Source organism: Mastomys coucha, unplaced genomic scaffold, assembly GCF_008632895.1.
Source record: "Mastomys coucha isolate ucsf_1 unplaced genomic scaffold, UCSF_Mcou_1 pScaffold8, whole genome shotgun sequence".
In the NCBI taxonomy this organism is placed as follows: Eukaryota; Metazoa; Chordata; class Mammalia; order Rodentia; family Muridae; genus Mastomys; species Mastomys coucha.
The window spans coordinates 62013470-62036566 of NW_022196914.1; the positions used below are offsets into that span (position 1 = coordinate 62013470).

General features: G+C 41.0%; 1 long non-coding RNA gene across 1 annotated transcript; it reads left to right on the forward strand.

The window, feature by feature from the left end:
- The first annotated feature begins 3528 nt into the window (after nucleotides 1-3528).
- Nucleotides 3529-8825, forward strand: LOC116083751. The gene is made up of 3 exons (XR_004115895.1): nucleotides 3529-3566; nucleotides 3752-3863; nucleotides 8777-8825. It is a non-coding gene; the product is annotated as an uncharacterized LOC116083751 (long non-coding RNA).
- The last annotated feature ends 14272 nt before the right edge of the window (nucleotides 8826-23097 follow it).

Genomic DNA, 23097 nt, shown 5'->3' on the forward strand with positions numbered 1-23097 from the left:
AAGAAGAAGAAGAAGAAGAAGAAGAAGAAGAAGAAGAAGAAGAAGAAGAAGAAGAAGAAGAAGAGTGCCACAGCATGCAATTAGAGGTCAAAGGACAGATTTTTCAAACTCAGGTCATTAGACTTGCATGACAAACACTTTTACTGCTGAGCCATCTGCATTTAAATCTTCTAACAATTCTTTACTATCTGAGTGTTGGGCAGAGTTAGGAAAGTGTGAAATTGAGAAAGTGAAGAATGTTTCTCTGAATGGCAAAAATAGTCATGAGTTCCTAATGTAGTTTGAAGGCAGAGTACATTAGCATGTATGGTGAGCATTGCTTTATAGCATGTACAGTGACATGTTCCCTCTAATTAGGAAAAACTGCCTGGTAAAGGAAAATGAATCCCATATAAGGCTATCATTGAGCAAGAGGCCCTTCGTGGGATGACTGATGCCAAAGTAATAGTGTAACTGCAGGTGTGGGTCCCATAGTATTGAATAGTACCTCATTCTTGGAACTTATGCATAGGTGTATATATATATATCCATAATACATGTATGCAAAAACCTCATGATATAGGTAACTATGCATGCTGATTTTCTTTTTTCCACCAAATCCCTATCCTCTGTAGCTGAGGACCTACCACTGAGCTAAATCCCCAACCCTGGTTTTCTTTTTAAGGTACTAAACAATGAAGAAGTGTTTCCCTTGTTCCACATCCTTACTAGCATGGGCTATCTCTTGAGTTTTTGATCTTAGTCATTCTGATGGGCATAAGATGGAACCTCCGAGTTGTTTTGATTTGCATTTCCCTCATGACTAAGAAGAACTTTGAACATTTCTTTAAGTGTTCCTTGGCCATTCGAGATTTCACTGTTGAGAATTCTCTGTTTAGTTCTGTACCCCATTTTAAAATTGTGTTATTTAGGTAGTTGGTATCTAATTTCTTGAGTTCTTTGTAAATTTTGGATATTAGCTCTCTGTCAGATATAAAGTTGGTAAAATTCCTTTCCTGATCCGTAGGTTGCCAATTTGTCCTATTGAGTATCCTTTGCCTTACAAAAGCTTTGCAGTTTAGCTGTGACTCACTACGTTGGGGATATGGAACCTGAAGAGGCCACCTCCTGTAGCCAGGCAGGAACCCCAGAGGAGTGATAGAGACATCAACCCACTCATAAAACTTTAAACCCAAATTTATCCTGTTTACAAGAAATATAAGCACAAGCAATGGAGCAGAGATTTAGGGAATGGCCAACCAATAACAGGCCCAACCTGAGAACCATCCCTTGGACAAGCACCAATCCCTAACACTATTAATGATACTCTGTTATATTTGCAGACAGGAACACATTGTCCTTTGAGAGGTTCCACCCAGGAGCTAGCTCAGACAGATGCAGCTACCTATAACTAGACAGTGGATGGAGCTTGGGGACTCTTATAGAGGACTAAGAGGAAGGATTGCAGACCCAGAAGGGAATGGAAACTGCACAGGAAGACCAACAGAATCAACTAACCTGGACCCTTGGGGTTCTCAGAGACTGAACCACCAACCAAAGAACATAGATGGGCTGGACCTAGGCCCCCTTGTACATACATAGCATATGTGCAGCTTAGTCTTCCTGGAGGTTCCAAACAACTGGAGTGGGGACTATCCCAAGGTCTGCTGCCTGTGTGGGGGATATATTCTTATAACTGGGCTGCATTGTCTGGCCTCAGTGGGAAAGGAAGTGCCTAGCCACACAGAGACTTGAAGTGCCAGGGTGGGTTGATACCCAGGGGGACCTCACCTGCTCAGAAGAGAAGGGGAGGGAGATAGGGGAAGAATTTTTGGGGGGATTACATGGAGGGAGCAGTAAGTGGGATGTAAAGTAAATAATTAAAAAACATTAATTTAAAAAAATACTAAACAACACACAGATATATATAATATATATATATATATAAAATGATATATATATATATAAAATGATAAAGTCAATATTGCTTTTCCTACCTTTAATACTACTTCACAGAGTCACTATTGACTTGGTACACATTACTCCTTATATGTATGTATTCATTGCTATAAACAATAATTTTCAAAAAAGCATTCCTTGCCTGACTTTTCTCACTGAGCACTTTACGGAAAATGCTCAAAGTTTACAAAGTCAAAGATCTAGAACCTGTCCTGTTTGCTCCACTTCTGTATTTTAAGTTCTACATAAAAATCTCAGCTTTTGGGAAGCAGAGGCAGAAAGCTTAAGAGTTCAAGGTGAGCCAAGAACAGTGGCACAGGATGCAGTCCCAGCTACGCAAGAGGATTGCATGTCTACAAGTTCTGGGATGGAATGTGCTATGCTGACTGGGTGTCTGCACTAAATTTGGTATCAATAGGGTAACCCCTCAAGGGTGAGGACCACTGGGTAGCCTAAGGAGGAGTGAACTGGTATAGCTAAAAAATAGACCAGGTCAAGAATTCAAGGTTATCAAAGTTGGCTACATGACAAGTTGAAGGGCACATTACTTGAGAACTTGCCTCCAACTAATAAATAAGTAGATAGATAGACAGATAGACAGACAGATAGATAGATAGATAGATAGATAGATAGATAGATAGATAGATAGATAGATGATACATACATAGATTAGAAAATGAATGGTATGTTTGTAATTATTTGAAATTGTTTAGGTCAGTTTTAATTTTTTATATATTAAATTTAGCAATATTTTAATACTTTCATATGTTTGAACATGTCAGTGTTTAGCAAATACTGTAATAGTTTTCTTCAATTATCATCTTGACACACCTGGGAAGAGGGAGCCTCCGTTGAGGAATTGGCTTGTGCATACATCTGTGGGGCTTTTTAAAAATTATTTTAATTGATATAGGAGAACACAGTCCACTCTGGCTAGAACCACCCTTAGGCAGGTGGGACTGGGTAGAAAAGTAGCTGAATGTGAGTTTAGGGGCAAGCCAATAAGCAGTGTTTCCTCATAGCCTTTGCTTCACTTCCTGCCTCCAGGTTCTTGTCTTGAGTTCCTGTGTCAGCATCCCTCAATGATGAGCTAGAATCTATAAGATAAAATAAACCCTTTCTTGCCCAAATTGGCTTTGGTCAGTGTTTTAGCATAGTAGCAGAGAGGTGGACCAGGACAGAAATCTTTGTAGCATGAATTTTCAGGATATATTTCTGGGTAACAGGTATACTTGTTTTAAATCTCACGATTAAACACCTTTCTGCAAGTGTCTCAGCAGTTCTCTTGCTTTCTTTCCCCATCTCCCATTCCTTTTCCCTTTTCTCCTCCTTCCTCTGATGTACTAGGGACTGTATTAGTTGGCTTTTTATAATTATGATGTAATATCTTGAAGAAACATCTCAAGAGAGGAAGGAATTTGAATAGGATTTCAGAGGGGCCAGGACATCATGGAGAAGTCATGGCAAAGCAGCTCACCCATCACAGTCTGGAAACAAGAAGAGCAGTCAGAAGAAAGAGCCAGAGCAAGATATAGCCTCAAAGGACACACTCCAGATGACCTATGTCCTCCAACTATCCTCTCTATCTTAAACTATTCTTCTACCACCCATAGCTTATTCAATTTTTTGTAAGTATGGATACTTTGGTAATTCCTCATGAATTCAATGTATTTAGATCTCTTTTTGAATTTTGAGTCCATCAATGAGTTATGCCTTTCATTATGTCAGATCCTTGATGATCCATTTGTCTTTGAAAATGTCCTCAAAGACACATCAAATGCTTTAGCAATCTCTTTGATTTTCCTCCATTCAGGCAAGAGAGCAATCAATACCAACAATGACAAGATAGAACCTAGAGCCCTGTGCATATTAGGGAAGTGTTCTGCAAATGAGTCATGTCCCCAGAAAAATCACATTATTTTAAGGTAACTTTTCCCCTATCCCCCATCCTTGGCTGTTCTAAACAATTATTTTTCCATACTGTTGTGATAAAGTATGTGTGGCTACTGGGATGTATGAATGGAGATATGCTATAACTGTAAAAGGTATGTCATTTCAGAGTAAGGAGGAGGAAAAATGCAAAATATCTTGATAACATCCATATCAATTATATATTGTCATTTGGGATATATTGAGTTGAAGTTTTTGAGTACCAAAATTAATTTCTCTATTATTTTCCTATTTTAAAAATATGATCATTCAAGATTTTAAAGTATTTATGACTAACTCATTTGTTCCTACATTGTGTTTGGGTTGAACAGTAGTGTTATGAATATTTAATAGTTTTGCCAGATGACATCGACTCACTGTCCTCAATAGGTTTATTGCTTTGTTTTGGTTAAAATTCGAGTAGGCAACACATATATACAGCACACAACTCAGAAATGCCTATAATAGTTTTCATTGGCTGGTGCAACAAATGACTACAACTTGGTGGCTCAAAGAAATATAGACTTATTCTTTTCGTTCTAGAGGAGAGAAATCCAAAATTGGTGCATAGACTGTTTCTTGCACAGGGTGCAGGAAGGAATTGATTTTCCTTGTTTTCCATAATTGAGAGGTGGCTGCTTGTCATTTTGTGGCCCCCTTCCAACCACAAAGCCATGAGTGACAGGTCACAGTGTAAGTTACAAATGTTTTCTTAGGGAGTCTGATTCACACGACTCTTAATTCACCATCATAATCCATCTTAGGATATCGTCATTACTCCTAGAGAAGTCCTGTATCCCTGGTCATTCATGCCCTTCCTCCAGTCACACCTCATTCCCAGCTTGGACAACCATAAATCTGTGTATTTCTATACATTGCCCTATTATGAATATGATATAAAAATGGAGCCATGTTATGTGTTATTCTTCATGACTTGCTTCTTTTACTTAGCACACTCTTCTAGATCTGTGTTGTAGCCTGCTTCTGGATTATTCTTCCTTCACTGTAGCTTTTCTTAGGGACTGCTCACCAAAATACTCTTCGACAGCTACAAGGTTCTATGAACTTGTAAGCTTTAAAAGGGGTGGGGTTGCAGTTCATCCAACATACAGATGAGAGTACATAAGCGTGCCCAAGGGGGGCTTTTGGTGTGCCTGCTCTTGCAGAGCATGAAATATCTCCAGAAGAGAGGTGCTATGATTAAACATAGCTCACCTCATCAGGATTCTGCCTAGATTTTAGAAGTAGCTCTAGGTCTCTCTAACCAGAGTGTAGGCTGGATCCATTGTTGGTTCTTTCTCGTCATTCTTTATGCTTGTCAGAGGACATGAGCTTGCTTAGATATGAGCTGATACATAAAAGTTGCTGTGTAACTCTTGAAGAAAGACTCAAAGGCAAGCAGATATGCTTATATTTAAGGGCAGTCTCTTTTTTCTGGGAAGGACAAATGTCCCCAAACCTGTTTTCTGCTGAAGCTTGTGCTTGCTCAGAATGACAAGTGTCCTGCCTCATCTCCACCCTATCTATAACTGTGAGGAATACTACTCCATGACAGGCAGCATTTGGCTACATCTCTGTCCATGTGGGGCTTCCCAAGCTGTCTTATGGCCGTTTATTATGCACCTGCACCAGTCGACCTACTCAGAATTTTGGAATGGAAGCTTGGCTGATTTCCTCTTCCTTTTCCCTGCAAGACACACACCCCTTTAAGAGAAATCACGTCAGGTGAGAGGACTATTGTGTTTCTCAGGTGAGGCTTTTTAGATAAAACCTTGAGGTGAAACACAGCCTGCTTACAGTGGCTTCTAGCCCAGAGGCAGTTTGAACAGGTTCTATTACACAAAGGCATAATTCAGGTAGGGCACCTGAACAAGGGCATATTGTCTCATTGTCACTATGTCAGGAGACCTGTTAATGGTTTACATGTACCACGTCCTCCAATTTAAAGCTACGTGTTTCATTTGGCAGGCGAAACAAGAGATCTCCTGACCATCTGTGTAGACTGGCCAAATTCAAGGAGCCCTTAAAATTTAGGTGCACAGGTCACCTCTCTCCCCCAACTGCTCATTCTTCATTCTCTGTGCATGAGGGAGCAGTCAGACTCTTATGTCTAAACCTTCAGGGTCCCCCTCAGATCAGAGCTAAGTAAGTAACGAAGGCCTAAGAAGTGGGGCCTCAGCATCTCAGATCTAATGATAGGATAGCTCTGTCTCCCACATCCAGGAATTACTCGCTTAAGTCACTAGTCAGGTCCAAGTCTCTGGCTTTTGGAAAGCTGGCCTGTTCTGTGTTCTCTGCAAGTTGCCCAGTGAGGTATTTGGGGAACACCACACTGTTGGATTCTACCTTCTACTCTACAGGAGACACTCAGGCATCTTTCCCAGAACCAGATCTTTCATAGGCATGTTACCAATTCATCCTCACAGGAATCTGTAAGACGAGGTGGATTCTGTGACTAACATAATTGGTGTAGAAGAAACTAAAACAACAAAGAGTTTTTTAAAAGAATGTCCAAGGTCACCTCCTAATAAGGGGGAGTTCTGGGGTCAGTGCTCATGGGAAGGTGTAGAATGAGGCTGGCATCCTCACACTTGTCTTGGGTGTCCCCATTGTCATCCTCCTCTTTATTCCAAGGTAATGAGTTGAGGGTAAAAGGTCATGATGGACACAATGTATCCATAAAGTTCTTCATTGCACACTCTATTCACCAGGGAACTGGGCCCCTGGTGACTTCCACAAAAGATAGGAATGACCAAGAATCTTCTCTTTGCAAACAGGCCACTGATTTTGAGTATAGTTTTTTTCTTTCCATAATGATGTTGGAGTTTCTATTAAAATACAATAAAAATCAGTTCCAAGATCCTCTTTTTATGGAGCAACACAGTCCTGTTCAATCAGAGGTCAGCTGTATAAAAAGCACCTTTTTGGTCTTTCATGGCAAGAGAGATTATACTTTAAAAGACTGGCCCATTATTCATGGGAGTAACCCCCATGCCTTTCCCATAATTAGTCACCTCCTTAGAGTGTATCTACTCTTTGTGGCAACAACTCACACCATTAGTAGCCAGTGAAGTGTTTTTCTAATGAGGCCCTTGGTTCAGAACTAGGACATTTATGTGTCCATAAGAGCCTACAGGGTGTGAGCTAAGAAAAAGTGGCAAAGTCCTCATTTTTAAATACCCCATCATTTCTTAAGACTCCTAAAGCTCCTAGAATTTTGAAAATAAATGCAATTCTTAGGTTAAGCCTGTTTCTCCCCAAACCCTTCATCAGTTAAGAATGAGTTAGTGTGCATCCGAAATCCAACTTTTTAATAGTGAAATGGTAAATTCAGAAATCATTTATTTACTTATTCATGGCAAGAAGCCTAGTTATAACTGGTGCAGAATGATTCACCCACCTGACCCACCCCTCTTCCAGCTTCCTACCCAAGCCCCTTTTGTGTATGACTTTGCTGCTGTTGCCCGTCACAGCTGTATTCTGGGTAAGAAAAGGGGAAGGAACGGAAGCAACACAGCCCACAGTGGCAGTCAAGCTTGTCTATTTTCACTAGGCAGGAATTTCATTCCCCAGCCCTCACCCACCTCACCCCCCCATTTCATCTCCTATTCATTTCTATCTGAGAATGTTTTAATGTTTTAAAGTGTCAGCATGTATATAACTGGGCACATGGCTCTCCTGCACAATATGAGGATTCTGTTTCCAGGCGGAGAGGGGAGAGTGGCTCAGAAATAAGGAAGCTGTACCATCTGAGAAAGCATCTCCCAAACAAGAGAAACGTGTTTGGGAAGTCAGCTTACTATGTCGTTAATACTGCAATGTAAGGTGGAGTGCAGTAGGCAGATACTGTTTTCTTTCAACTCAACGCTGCACTGGAACACTAGACTCTTTGTCAGGAAAAGGAAATAAGTTAGAAATAGAGGACGACAGTGTTCCTCTCCTCACAGATTTGCTTAGGGTGTGGGCCTTCTTCTAGGATGTGGTTAAGCTTCCTCTGGTCTAGACTTCTAACCCCCACCACCACTAACAATCTGGACAGGACAGCTCTTCAATGTGGAGTTTTCCTGTGTCCTATAGGTTGTTTATCCTGTCCTCTGCCAAAAAGATGCCAATAACATTGCCTCTTTCCCTATAGCTGTTACAAATGAAATCAAAGGAGCCCCCAGGCAAGTACCACGGTGCACTCAGTTAAAAATCGGTAATTGGATCTATTGTGCCCCACTAGACACTGTTGATGGAACACATATCTTTTTCTAGTTTTAAAATGAGAAAGGTAAGAATCACCTACTTACCAGTTGGAATTCCCAGCCAGTGAGCCAGTAACTGGGGTGCCTTCCAGCAAAGTTTATGTATTGTATCCGGACTGGGTTCCTACTAACTCAGCCAACATGGCATCTATAATACAGCCTTCATATTTAAGACCACCATCTCAGGGACAGAATTTACAGAAGCAAGAATAAACTAGCAGCAAAGCCACTTAGCAAATAAAAGCACAGGATGGATAGTTTAATTCAAATCTCAGATAGCTGTTTGGAATGGAAGTCCATAGCAACCCTACATGGGAGCAACATTCATATCCACATGTTCAGTATAGATAATTCCTGGGATTAGAATTTCTTGCCACACTTGATGGACATTCACATAGTCCATCTAGTAAGTACTTTCTGTACCTATCAGCAAGTATGCTGGTACCCAAAAGCTGTGGCCAGGCATCATCATATGTGGAGGCTGTGCCATTGCCCTGACCTTGTATCTCAGGTGATGCCAAAGACATTGGGCCCTCAGACTATAGCACTCATGTCAGATTTTGATGAGAAGGAGGCTCTTCTCCTTTTGCTCAGTAGATAACTTAACAATGGCAGTGGCTTATTCATGCAGCTGCATGCTGGTCCTTGTTTTCTGTGTCTAGGTGGCAAAGGGACCATGAGACCTGGGCAGTGAGATGCCATAGAAAACCCACATCAGTACCTGAACCTCAATGGCCTCAGTAGTGAAAAGGTAGGACCCGTTTCTTCTTCATGTGCAGCCATGGAAGTCCTACCTAGAGATTTTCAGAAAGTGTTTCCAATTAGTATCGATGGTTGGGCTGGCTGGTATGCTGTGTAGAAAAACTGCCTATGATCTGCATTCCACAGAACCGACCCAGGGAGTTGTGTTGGATATCAGCATATGAAGCCCAGAGAAAACTAGCTTTAAAGAGGTCTACACCAAGGTTTCCCAAAAGTATCTGAGTAGGATGTTTGGGCATGATTAGTAACTGACTAGAGTCCACTTAGATATTCACTGCCCATGCCAATGGACTAGAGTCCACTTAGATATTCACTGCCCATGCCAATGATCCACATGGTAATAGACATTTGACAAATATTTATTATGTGTATCTACTGTGATGACCCACATGTTTAAGGTAGGAGCATTTGTCATTTTTTTTAAACTCTTAAATCAATTATACATATTTAATCATCCACAATTATGTTCTCTGCATCTGATTCTCCTTGTCAAAGCTCTGAGAGGACAGAGCAATATTTCTCTTAGTTACTATTTGTATAGTTGGCTCCCAATTATTCTGTATCTATTGTAAATGTTCTAGATAGATGAGTTGAGTAGAGGGCACTGAGGCCCAGTCTATACTTTGAGAACTTCCCAGCTGATGTAATAACTCCTATGGTACTGCAGAACAGACTTATGGGAGGATGTGCTTAAGCACCAGGGGCTTAGGTCATTAGCACTGGAAGTTATATGAAAAGACAAAGAGATATCACTCAACATATGAAACTTATGATTGAGACAGTAGCCTGACTATGGGACACACACACACACACACACACACACACACACACACACACACACACATACACACACACACACACACACACAAACACAAACTCACCATGCTTTGATTAGATTCCCTTCTTAAGTTCTCTTTTTTGCTTACACAGATTTTGTGTCTGGGTCTAGATTGTGTCTGGGTCTAAGGGTCTAAGAGACCTCACGTAAAGAGCCACTTGGTCTGGCTGCTGAGGAGCTCACTGAAGGACAAAGGGACAAGGATGGAGCTTTTTAAAAATTAAAACCAAAATATAGCCTACCAAAACATGCTGGTGTGGTAGAGATGGAACTGGTGACTAACAGTTCTAAGAAGGCACTTCACTAGTCCATTTGAGCAAGCCTGTGCTTCAAGAGTGAAGTATGGCTCTGAGCTCCCTCTCTCCATGTCATTATCCAAGAATCCACATGCCAAATGTGGAGAATTATTACCTTAACACTGCTTCTGAGTTCTTGCACCCTCAATAGCTCATTTCTTGAAGAGGGCTAATCCTTTCCCCTTGGTTATTGTTACCGATTATTTTCTTACACTATTCTTAAAAAAGAAAGAAGGAAAAGTAAATAGGTTTCTAGTGGTCACTAAACAACCAGCGTTCACACGATTCCTAGGTATAGACTCTAGCAACAACATAAAATGCCACTTAAGAATTTGGAATATATATTTGATATAAACCAAAATATTTTCAGTTGAGCACTCTTTTTTTTTTTTTTTTTTTTTTTCTTGGTTTTTTGAGACAGGGTTTCTCTGTATAGCCCTGGCTGTCCTGGAACTCACTCTGTAGACCAGGCTGGCCTCGAACTCAGAAATCCACCTGCCTCTGCCTCCCAAGTGCTGGGATTAAAGGCGTGCGCCACCACCGCCCGGCGAGCACTCTTTATTCTAGGCAATTTCCCTTATTATATTCAACATGGAAATAGAGCCAACAGCTTTATGTGGCTCCTTTTTCCCATGTTCATGATTTCTCAAACTTTAGAACCTAGTAGGCACTGTCCCTGGCAAGGGTACCCTGTGCATTGGTCATCTTAGAGACCGAATGAGGGCCTGATCCAGGGCAGTTTGAGCATGGTGGTATCTGTCTCTTGAGGCAGACCCGGGATATGTTGTTTGTGATTGCTGAGGAGACCCTGTCCTGCTAGCTCCCTTCCTGGTGGCAACAAAACACACATGCCAACCCCATTGGTTTCCAAGGACTCTTTTCTCAGCTTGATCCTGGGAGAGATCTGAGCTCGTGAGAATCTGTTGGCCTTTCTAAGGGCATAGTAGCCTGGAACCCATTAAGGTATTCTGCAATGATCAGTAGCACACAGCAAACATGAATATGTAGGAAGCAATTTCTACTGTTTTTCTTCATTAACTTCTTGTCTGTTTTTTCTTACCACCTTCTTACTTTGGGTCTAATGTGCACTTGCATTTCTGGCTTCTTAAGTATAAGTTCTATGAATTAGTGCTACATGTGTTGTCTTAATTGTATTCACAGAAGTTGATGAGTTTGTTTTTATTTAAAGGGTTAAAAGATATTTTCATTTCCCTTGAGCATCCCTCTTTGAGCTCTAGGTTATTTAGAAGTGCATTACTTAATTTTCAAATACTTGTGGATTTTCCAAACTCTCTTTCTGGTCATGACTTTGGCCGTAATTCTGTCATGCTTGGAGAAAGTACTCTGTGCCTGAGTTGCTCATTATTTTGTTTTGGTTTTTCAAGTCAGGATTTCTCTGTGTAGTCCTGGCTGTCCTGGAACTCACTCTATAGACCAGGCTAGCCTCAAATTCAGAAATCTACCTGCCACTGCCTCTCAAGTGCTGGGATTAAATGTTCAAGTAATGGCCCAGAATATAGCTTGCCTTGGTGACAGCCCATGTATACATGAAAATAGTGTGGCTAGATAGTATTCTTCAGATCTTTGTTTTGAACAAATATTGGCATCACTTTTGCACCATTTCATAAGAAAAGAGTTCCTCTTCAACACTACAGGTCAGTTTCTGTTTATCCTTCAAGCTTCTGATGCTCTGGTATTTGGACCATTCAAACCTAACTCTTGTCTGACCTTTTCTTCACTATAGAATGTTCCTCTTTATCACTCAAATAGAGGGTTCCTAACTACCCGAGGTTCAGTGGGTTCTCAGAATTCACGGCCGATCTCCCAGCACTGTGCATCTTTCACGTTATAGCCTAAGAACCTGAGCAAAGCCTCAAGCCTTGTTCGCAGTGCCCACTCTGCTGGCTGCAACTCCAGGGATGACTTCCCAAGATGTCTGCCAGTCTTCTCTGTGAATGGTCAGTGGAGGAGTCCGTGTGAATTTTTCTTATGCCTGTGATCTTCACAGTTCTATGCTGCCTTGTATTCCTATATTTTGATATCATTTATTTTTCCATTGCTATAAATAAATACCTGAGATAACTCACTCAAAAACAGGAAATTTTTATTTGGATTTGTGCTTTTTAATCATTCTTTAATTAATTCCATATTTATTTTCATGTTTATTAGTACATGTAATTAAAATATGATCATATCACTTTTTCTTTCCTTTCCTTTCCTCTTTCTAGCTACTCCCCATAGCCCCCTAACTCTTTCCATGTCCTCTCACTCTCAAAGTAATAACCTCTCATTCCCTGATTATTATTACATAAATATATATTTTAAAAATATGTATATGTATACATATACATGTTTAAACAAATATATAAATATAACTTTCTCAGTTCACTTTTGTTATTTGTGCATATATATGGTTTCAGGGTTGTCCTCTTTGTGCTGGACAACCAATTAGGGAGATGATAAAATCTGGGAGGGGCACAGTTTGAAGATCTTAGTTGCTTAGTTACATTGAGGACTGTGACAAGGCTATGCACAATGATGCAAATGTCAGGCTGAAGCAGCCCTTGCCTCATGGTCAGAAGTTAAAGCAAGGAAGAGGAATAGGCTGAATCATAATAATCCTTACAAAGCTGTGCTCCCAGAGACAAGAAGACGTTGCACCCAACCCCGTGGCATAGCATTTCCACGACTCTCAGTAGTGCTGACAGCCAAGACTATGGGCTTTTGAGGAATGCTTATCCGAATATCAGCCAGAAATTGGACACCACTGATGTATTTATTATTCATGATTTTCGCCAAATCATTCTCAAGTGACATCAACTCTTTTCAGTGAAAACATTTTATATCTTCTTGTAGCCATCATCTTCCTTAGGTATATCATAATATAGTTGAACTCAGTTCACCAATAAATTTATGAAAACATGTGAATGTACAATTGTCTGGCTTTTTGTTGTTCTTTTCAGAATGAGGTTGAAGAGCATTTTAGCCTTATATCCTAGATGTAAACTAATATATGGATTAATGTTCTTGTTGGTTATTTCAGTCCTTTCTGAAGAGGAATTTGAAATGACGATTTGAAATGGCTGTCAAAACGCAGCCCAGCATGTGAGCTAGTCCTTTGCTCTTAACTTTGGAGCCAGACACTCTGAAGGAGAGATAGAAGAAAAGATACAATAGCTACTAATGCCTAGTTTTCCTCTTTCTTTCAGAGATCTTGAATGGAATAGTGTCAATATTTAAATCTCTTAGGCTCCAGGAACAACTGGGTTAAGCTAGGAAAGCCACACAGCCTCTAGAAGCCAGAGAGAAATTGAGAAAATTATTGCTACATCTAAATGAACTGAATGAAAACTCTGTCAAAAGTCTTTAAGGGATTCAAAGTGTAGGAGAACCATGACTAGTGTGTCTACATTTTGTCTTCCTTCCCTTGACCATTCCCCATCCCCACCTAGTATACATGGGGTCTAAATTGTGCTTCGCTGTGGGAAAAGGTCTGGTGTCAGGTCAGAGTGGAAGATGAAACACCTTTCCCTTCTGCCACTCACATCTGTTACAGGGTAGCTTCCAGCCATTGCATCACAACACACATCATTGGCTCGCCTTGACCCTGACACCATTTTTATAGGCTTAATAATAATAAATCTATGTCCTGAAATAGTTTTGCAGATTACAGCAATCAATCAAAATTCAGGGAGCCCAAGACCATTAATGCCATCAGCAGTGATGCAGACCCTGGGAATCCATCTACATCAGCCATTATGACGGAAAATACATGGGGAGAGCCTGAAGTCGGGGGGCGTAGATGGGAGGGTAAATTGCAATTCTATTTTTATCAGCCATCAAGAGATGATTTTCTTGGGGGAGGTTTTGTCTCTTTGTGGTAGGAAATGCTACTGGGAATTGCTAATTCCTGTTGCAAATGATCAACTATGAGGCTTTTGCTCGCTCTGGGGCTGTGCACTTAAATGCCGCCTATTAACAGTCTACAAGCCAAACCACTAGGGAGATTTTTCCACAACTCCCCAGTGAGCTAAGTCAAGGAATTATTCTCCACCTCTTTTGAAGATGATCTGAACTGTTGACACATTGCCTTGCCCAGACAAGTCTAAGGGGACACTCAGCTGGGAAGGACTTATAGCCACATGGAAGCCCCAGGCCTCCCATATTGATGAATGCACTTGATTACCAAAACTCTAAGGAATAAGGACCATGGAAAATAAAAGGGTTATTCATTAGGGCTGGAGTTTAAAATGTTCTATAACATCTAAAGCTTATTTTCACCTTAATACAGCATGGTAAATCAAAAGCAACTGAGACAAGACAGGAAAAGTGAGTTCTTTGCTTGGCTCTTCCGCTAACTAGCCGTATGATGTTAGGCAAGTCATCTGAACTTAGTGGATACTATTTCTGTCTCTGTTTTGGACAATTTTCACTAGTTCAGATATTCTAAGCCATTGGCCTATGCAGTCATTTGGGTTGGTGGGTATGTGAGTATGTGAGTGTGCATACATATCTGAGAGTATGTCTGTGTGTGTGTGTGTGTGTGTGTGTGTGTGTATGTGTGTGTGTATGTGTGTGTGTGTAGGTAGGTAGTGATCTAAACATGAAAAAATGTCCATTAAAACTACATTTTTATTTTCAGAAAGCTCACAGGCACCATTCACACATTCAATCTTTAAGTAGCAACAATGACAACCCTAGACAGGAGCTCCTGTCTATGCCCTGTATTCTCCCAGCCCCTAGTACCCCTGTGTTTTTCCCAACTCTAGAATGTATTTGTATTAACAGTTAACTGCTGGTGGCACAGGTTTTGGTGACTCCTGAATAAGATGATCTATGGACACAGTTCTATCTAACTTTAGTCTAACAAAACAAAGTTTTATTTAAAAATAATTAAGTATTTTAAGAATAAAATAAGAAGTAGGATCCCAAATAGCTAGGTGTGGTCTTCATCTCACCTCTTTATCCTGCTATGTGAGTACCAGTACGGGCTGCTACTTATCAACTTCTGGCTTCTTGATTTACAATCAGAAAATAAGAACTATTTTCTGTGTATGGCTTCTTTCATTTTAAACCATTCCCACACATACTAAAACAGTGTATCATAGGCCCAAGGACATATAAAAGTTGGATCTTTCCATCATAGGTCAAGGTCTTATGTCAACAGGACTGTGCTCTACACAGACCATACGTGTCCCCTGCGTCTTCTGCTGGTAGCATTTGCTTGCTAAAGAATGCTCCATTCCATGTCCTCGGCCTCTGGGGTGGCTTCCTCTGCTGGGCCAGGTATTTCTGCTCTTCATATAAGCTGGTTAGGTGGGCATCAGACATAATGCTTTTACAGCTCTTCCTCCTTCCTAGGTTGGTTCCAAGCAGTCTAGAGCCTTCCTGAGTGGCCAGTACACATATACAATGAGGAAGTGATCTACCTTTATAGTACTGATTACAATGAGACTGTCCCTCACAAGTAAGCAGCCAAATCTAAATCCAGGGCTCTTAAGGATCTGAGCATCTAAACTCCACATGTAAGTGCATGATTATGAATGCATTCTGAGAATCCACATCCATATTTAAAACCAAAGCTGTATGTGTGGGGGCTCATTGTGTAGTTAACGATAAATATCCTTGGCCTTGCTGACTATCTTACTGTCTTCTGTAGCTAAGCTGTCTTTACCCACTAAACCCCATTGCCTTCTGCCACCTCAGAGCCTTCCCTTCCTCTGTCTTCCCTGTGGATTTATAATAGCAAGGTGGGTAGAAATTCCCATCTAAGAAATACACATAAAAATAAATCATCTGTCTTCTCACTCCTTCACCCCTGTAACTGTTGTCTCAAGAGAGCTTGCAAGCCTTTACGCTTTTTCTGATTGAGGGAAAGATTGATTCCATGGCAGAGAGTGGTGACCTTGACAATGTCAAATAATTTAATATGCCATTAGGCTCCAGGCCTGACTTTGGGGTTCATTCGCAGTCATTGAGGGCTCTGTTTTCTCTGAACAATATGGCTGTTGAGAAGGGCTTGGGAGGTGGTCGTTCATGCAGTCAGCTGCTAAAGGGGTCTTTCAATTTCACTTTTAATAGGAAAATAAAATCAGTTACTGTATCAGCAAAAGCTTTTCAGAAAAATCAGGTCATTCTATGGTCCGTGGCTCTTTTATTATGATTGGAATCATGTCAGTAGATCCACACGTAATAAAATGCTGCCTCGTAGGTCTGCGGAAATAGGCAAGAAAATTGGGTTTTCAAAAGTTTCAACCAATGTTACTTTCTAAGGACAACAAACTATGGGAGTTTTAAGGAGAGAACAGCCATGAAGTTGAAGTTACGATGATCTTTGTGTGGCCGGGAAGAAAAGACAGGTAAATGCTATGAAAGCACACAGCCTGCTTTCCCTGTCTGGCAAACTAGGAGTTGTCACTTGGTCAAACCTCTGTCTCTCTAAATCCCACTGGCCATCAGCCCTTCCCTTGGGTTTGCAGTTAGCCACATTTGACTCTGCTCCTATGTTCTCCCACTGACTGGGTGACCTTGTGCAAATTACTTAATCCTTCTGGAGCCTCTATAGGAATTAAATGAGATCATGCTTGGAAAGCTGTTCTCACAGGATCTGGCTCAGAGCCAGTGGTCAATAAATGGAGCTGTGATTAGCACCATTATTATTATTGGGCTTCATCTTCAGGTGCCTTAATTATCTGTGGGCCCCACCCTATCAGTGTCTTTCTGCCTCTCAGAACAGCCTTCCTTCTGTGCCCAGGTTTCACTGTTGGGCCATTGCCAGCCTCTCCCTTCTGTAGCAGGGAGGGAATGGTGTCGTCTATGTTTCTCTGAGTTGTAGATCACTCCCAGGCACTTTCACGTTCCTCGAAGTAGAGCTGTAATCTAACAACAGCTGTTCCCTGGGCTGTGGACACACAAAGTCTGCAGGTACATAGCAGAGCCTAAACTGTCTGAGATCTCTTGACCACTCAGGTAGGAAATTACAGATCTCTGAGCCCTCCCAGGAATCCTGAGCCTCTGTAAGGAAAATAGTTCCATGGTATTTTTTTGTTCCCGCCCATAAATGTACTTCCAAGGTGCACATGGGCTTTCTGTAATAGCTGCAAGCACCTGTCAAACATCCATTGAATACACAGCTCTGCGTGACCTACTTACATGGTGATCTGCTGGTGGCCATCCGTGGCTTCCCAGAATCTGATGTTGGGAGATATTTTGTGTCTCCATTAAGTACTGTTTAATGTCGCTGGAATTTGAAATCCCAACATGAAAAGAAAGCCAAAGATTTTTATATTTATGTTTGGATTTTCCAGGAGAGCTATCAATTCTGAGCAAGAGTAGTACTTCATAGACTTGGAGTCCTGTTGCTGCGTAGCTTCTTAAACACTCAAACTACAATCATCTTACCCCTACTCCTGACCTTTAAAAGGTCAAGAAACAAAAACAAAACAAAACAAAAAAACTTGTAGCAGAAGAACAACTTGGGTTCTTGGGCTCACTCCTTTCCCAGACATCATATTGTCTGTATAGCTAGAGATAAATGTCAGAATGAAGTTGCCATGGAAATCCAGGTCAAGCGGTCAAAGAGCAAAAGCTTCCTTCTTCAATGTCCTTTATAGAAGCTACCACCAGCAGGTTTGGCACAGATTAAAGGTGGATCTTCCCCCCTCAAAAAAAAATCCAGATTAGAGGTGGGTCTTTCCACTTCAAATGATTTAAGAAAAACAAATACAAAAACAAAATCAAGAAACCTCACAGGTGTACCCAGCTACTAGGGTTTTAGTTGGTTCCACATGTAGTCCAATTGACAACCAAGAATACCTGGGCAGTGGTGGCACCCGCCTTTGATCCCAGCACTTGGGAGGCAGAGGCAGGAGGATTTCTGAGTTCGAGGCCAGCTTGGTCTACAGAGTGAGTTCCAGGACAGTCAGGGCTACACAGAGAAACCCTGTCTACAAACAAACAATCAAACAAACAAACAAAAAACAACAACAGCCATGGCCATCATAGCTTTCAAAAGAATTCCTACACTTGGACTCTAGATGAGGTTGCCAGCCATGACTGTAATGTACCTCTCAGGGCAGACTTTACTTTTGACACATATAAGAAGTTTTCAGTATTCAAAAGTAATCACAAGAAAATAAGCAATGAGTAAACAGTAATTTCAAAACAAGAGGAGAACTGTGGGTAGATTTGCCATTCCGAAGTATGATACAAATGGTTTTCAGAGTCATAACTGCCCAGAGAACTCTTTGTGTGAATAGAACAAAGGCATGTCTGTTTTCCACTGTCCATCACTCTGTGTGTGTGCTTGCATGTGTGTGTGTGTGTATGTGTGTGTGCATAAGGAGCACAGCAGAGATGAGAGGAAAGAGGAAAGATACCCAATCACCAGCGCTTTAGACAAGAGTTCTCACAAATGAGCTGTATTAACTGAGTGACTGCTGGGTGGAAAGGGCCTGTCTGTAGAATGTTTTGCTTTGACTTTAGTCTAACAGGCCATGTGTTGTCACCTGCTTTGCTGGAGCGATAGGAGATCACATCTACATTCTTCTCCCAATAATGAATTCTTCCAAGGTGGATTCAGTATTCTCCTATGTTGGCCACTTAGGGCTTAAGACTCCAAATAGTTTATCACATTCTACTCCATCTACCAAAAGTGTAAGTCACCCATGTGCTCTATAACACACCACGCTCTGTCTCCCAGACAAGTGTATGTGCCTCGTGAACGTTGTTCCCTGTCAATGTTCCTCAGTCAACCTACTGAAAATTCAGCTTTTGAGGCTTGGCATCATGTACTTCAGATGTTTCCATAGTCTCTCTTAGATACTTGCATCTCCTAGTCTATGAGAATCTTGGACACTTTATATATCTCTATAGATTGTTTAAAAATAAATGCTTAAGCTCTATTTACTTCCTTGTACCCTTCTTTTGGCACCGGGCAGCCTCCATTCACATCTGTGATGTCTATTTCCACTGCCGTGAAAACAAAGTTACTTATCATCATCTCAGCAGTAAATACGTTTCACACACTTTTGAGGTACTGCTGTGACAGTAACCATGGTCTCTTGTCATTTATGAGAACCATGTCTAAGTCAGAAACTTTTGCAAGGAAGAATATCTATTATTTCCCAGGGCCACTTTAGCTTAGGCTTTTTAGAGGAGAGATCCTCTAAAAAGAGAGAGGAGAGAGGAGAGAGAGACAAGTTTTCCCTAGTTAGGCCTGTTCTCAGAAATCCACCCTGACTACATCTTATCAGGCTCCACTTCCTTAGATCCTTTTTCAGTACAACAGTCCTAATGACTGCTAATGTTTTCTTAGCCAATCTGTTATGCATGCTCTTCTAATTCTAACAGTTTGCTAATAAAATGTGTTAGGCTCAGCTAACTCTTGGCCTTTCTAGCCTTCTTTGTAATTGGCTGTGAGACTGAGCGTCTGGAACCCAGCCCTGGGGTATGAAGCCACAGGCAACATTTCTCTCTTGAACAGTGATGAGCTTTGCCAGAATGGCCAGGTTTTGCTCCATTCCCAAGGGGAAAAGTTGGGAAGCAGTTTGAGCAACTACCTAGACACTGCCAGGTAGCTTGACCTGGAATTTGGGATGTATCACATTCTTTCCTCCCATCTCCACTTTCTCATTCTCTTCTCTCTCCTTGTGACACTCATTCAGATTTCCAGAGACTAGACTAGTATTTCTCATCCTGATGGGGAAAAGGGGTTGTTGTAGAGTCAAGAAGGTCTGGTTTTGAACACATCATTTCACCTCTCTAAGTTTTGGTTTCCTCACCAAATAGGGGTCATAATACTTTCAGGAAAGGACTATGAAGAAGGAATGAAATAATGACTACAGAAGGCTGGATACATTGGCAACATTAAATTAAGAACAGCATTACATCATTACATCCTACTCTTCTATTCAATTCAAGCTGATCATGAACAACAGCAACATCTGTTTGTAAAGCCATTATTATGTGGGACCTGCTTTCTATATCCTGAGTCCAAACTGCTGTTGTATAGTGATCTTTCTTCACTTCTTTGTCCAACTCTTCTCACATCTGCCTTTTCTGCATTATTTTCTCCTGGGGGAGGAGGGGAAGAAACCTTCCTTCAGATTTCAAAACCATAGCAAAACAGAAAGCGGAACTTGTTTAGGTTAAGCCCATTCACCCAGTGTTCCCTTTGATCCAGGATATTGCTCTTACCTGCACTGTGGAGCAGCATTCCTCAGCCACAGCTGCATTTGACCATCATGCATAGAACCTTTCATTGCCTCCATGCTGGGCCAAAAGAGCTGACACCTTTGGGAGTGGAACCAGGAAAAGCCTGGAGAATCACTGGAGGGTTTTGTTTGAATGTAGGTTCTGTTCCTCCCAAGTCAGCAGCAGAAATGGTGGCTGCGGAGCGAAGGAATACCACAAGCAGCAAATCCAAGCTGGCTTGACTCCTTTGCTACTCATTAGCATTCTACTGACTCAGTTGTGGACCTTCTCAATGACATTTCCACTCTTGTTAACAGCACTCAAACTCTAGGTCCCAGGAGAAGGATGGATAAACTCTGGAAAGAAAAGATGGCAGCTCTGGTGTCACTGAGCCAAAGATTTTGGTTAGGCAATTTATACAGAACCAAGGGCTTGTAGATCAAGGACAACTATCACCAAATGCTTGGAGATGTCTTAAAATAGGAACATCTCTCATCCTAGCTTTGTTTCTAAGTTATGGACCATTCTTTATGAGGCCCTTAAAAATAGCCCAAGAGGGACTAGTGGATTCTAATTTTGTAGCTGTCACTTTCCTGCAGCAATCGATGCCAAAAGATTGCCCTTTGTGTGACCTCTAAACTGACTTCAGCAGTAACCATCTAACTCACTCTCTCTGGGACTCGTTCAGCACTAGTCTCAGCACTGTTCATGGGTGCCTAGTATAGGCACACCTGTTTACAGATTTCTTGAGTCATTTAACTCCTGTTGTAAGAAACAAAGCTAAATCCACCTCCCTACCCTATGCCAGAAAAATGCTGGAAAAAAAAAACTGTGGTATTTCCCAATACAACTTCTTCATTTATAATATGATATGCTAGACTCAGCTTTTCTCTGAGAATCTCTACCAAATGCATCTTTGTGTATTTTGAGCAGAGATCAGGCATCAATCATCATATAGAGCCTTCAACAACCACAACTCTGAAGGTACTTATAATTTCCCAGATGTACATGGCTTGCTTCTCTTCTCTCTCAAATCACTCCTTTCCTTAAGGATGACAGAGAGAGCTTGTGGGTTTACAGCAGGGTATACATCACAGTTGGGTGACTTAGGGAATCTTAGTGAACAGGTCATTCTGGCAGAAGAAAGCTTGATTCTGGTCCTACTCATCCTTTAGCTATGCCCAAGGAGGAACAAAGTTAGGTTTTTAGTAAGTGAAATGATTTTCCTTGAGCATTTAGAGTCCCTTCTCCATAAGTAATAGATTCAGTCAGGTGAGGCTAAAATAAAAACAAGTATATATCTTCTTTTTTTTTTAAAGATGACTGACTCACCCACCTACTCAATCAATCAAATTTTAAAATATTCGTCTTACATGTCGACTCTTCTAACACTTGATCCCTCAGTTTGAGACAGTTTATATAGACATATGATCAGTTCTTTCTTTCTCACTTTCTTTCTTCCTTTCTCTCTTTCTTTCTTCCTTCCTTCCTTTCTTTCTTTCTTTCTTTCTTTCTTTCTTTCTTTCTTTCTTTCTTTCTTTCTTTCTGCTTACTGGAAGAGCAATGGTGTAAGGAACATTTCCTGTGGGCTGAATCTGGACTGTCCAGATGAACTAAGACTTAGTTGACCTCTTTCAACATTTCCATAGTACCCAGTTGATTCAGGAGTACACATGTCTAATCTTGTTCAAAGCCAAGCTCCTGGAATGAGCCTGGTGGAGACAGGAAGTGCTAGGAAACTAGACTCATATTTATTTTGGAAGCAAAGGGCCAATACATTGCAATTTTTGTTGTAAAGAGGAAAATCTGAATAAAATTGTAACACTGGATCTGTGAGTGTGGAAAAAAAGGGAACAGGTCTGTTAGCCAACCAAGCTCCTGGACTGAATCCTGGACAAGACTCCTGCTGTTTTCCAGACTGAGTTTTGTGATAACTGTGGTGGTATCAGGTAATTTTTAAAGACACACAATAAGGGCATAACCAGTAAGCATTGATATGATTCTGAAGCCTTGATTATATAAGTGCAGCCCCTCTAAAGTGAGGAGAGGGGCTTTATATTACCTATAGTGAATACTGTTGTGGAAATATTTTCATCCCATCCCAGGGGTTCTACCCTGACTTTGACTATTTTGTTCTCAGATAAAAGACATACACAACCTTTATATTTACAATAAGCCTTAAACAGCACAAGAACTGGGCAGATATCAACTTGTAGCATTAGAATCTACTTTTCTATTGATAACCCCACATTATTACTTACTATGTTTTATTTGGGCTGCTCTCAATTCCAATTGGCCAGTCCTCAGGGACACATTTTGATGGCTCACCTAACCCATGGTGGCTTCTCCTTCCTCCTCTACCTTTTTCTCCTCATGGTTTTCCTCATACCCCAAGCCTGGGTAACCTAAACCCTATGTGTCTCTTCTATCTAGCTACTGGACACTGGCATCTTTCTTTACCAATCAGAAATAACTTGGGGTCACGGTCACAGGTCTATGTGCAGACTCTAGATTTTGGGGACCTGTACTTCGATTACAATAGACAAGACTAAACCTCAACAGAATACAACTGGTCTCTGAACATCTCCACGCTTTAGCAGCCTGTATCTTAGAATTTCCTTCTTTACCCTCCCTCCTTCCATAATCATCACAAAAATGGGCAATATCATTTTTGACTCTCAGATTTGGGTGTTTGCTTAGTAAAGAGGAACTTATACCTGTGAAATTGCCTTGGGTATTCCTCCTTCTTAGTACAAGTGAATAATTCAACATAGAGGTAGACCACTATAATTAAGAAAAACTCATGGATAGCTACTCCAAATTTTAAGCTGTATTTTAGGTTTCATGTCTGCTTAATAGGTCAAGTTCAGAGTAAATGATAGACAGTCCTCTT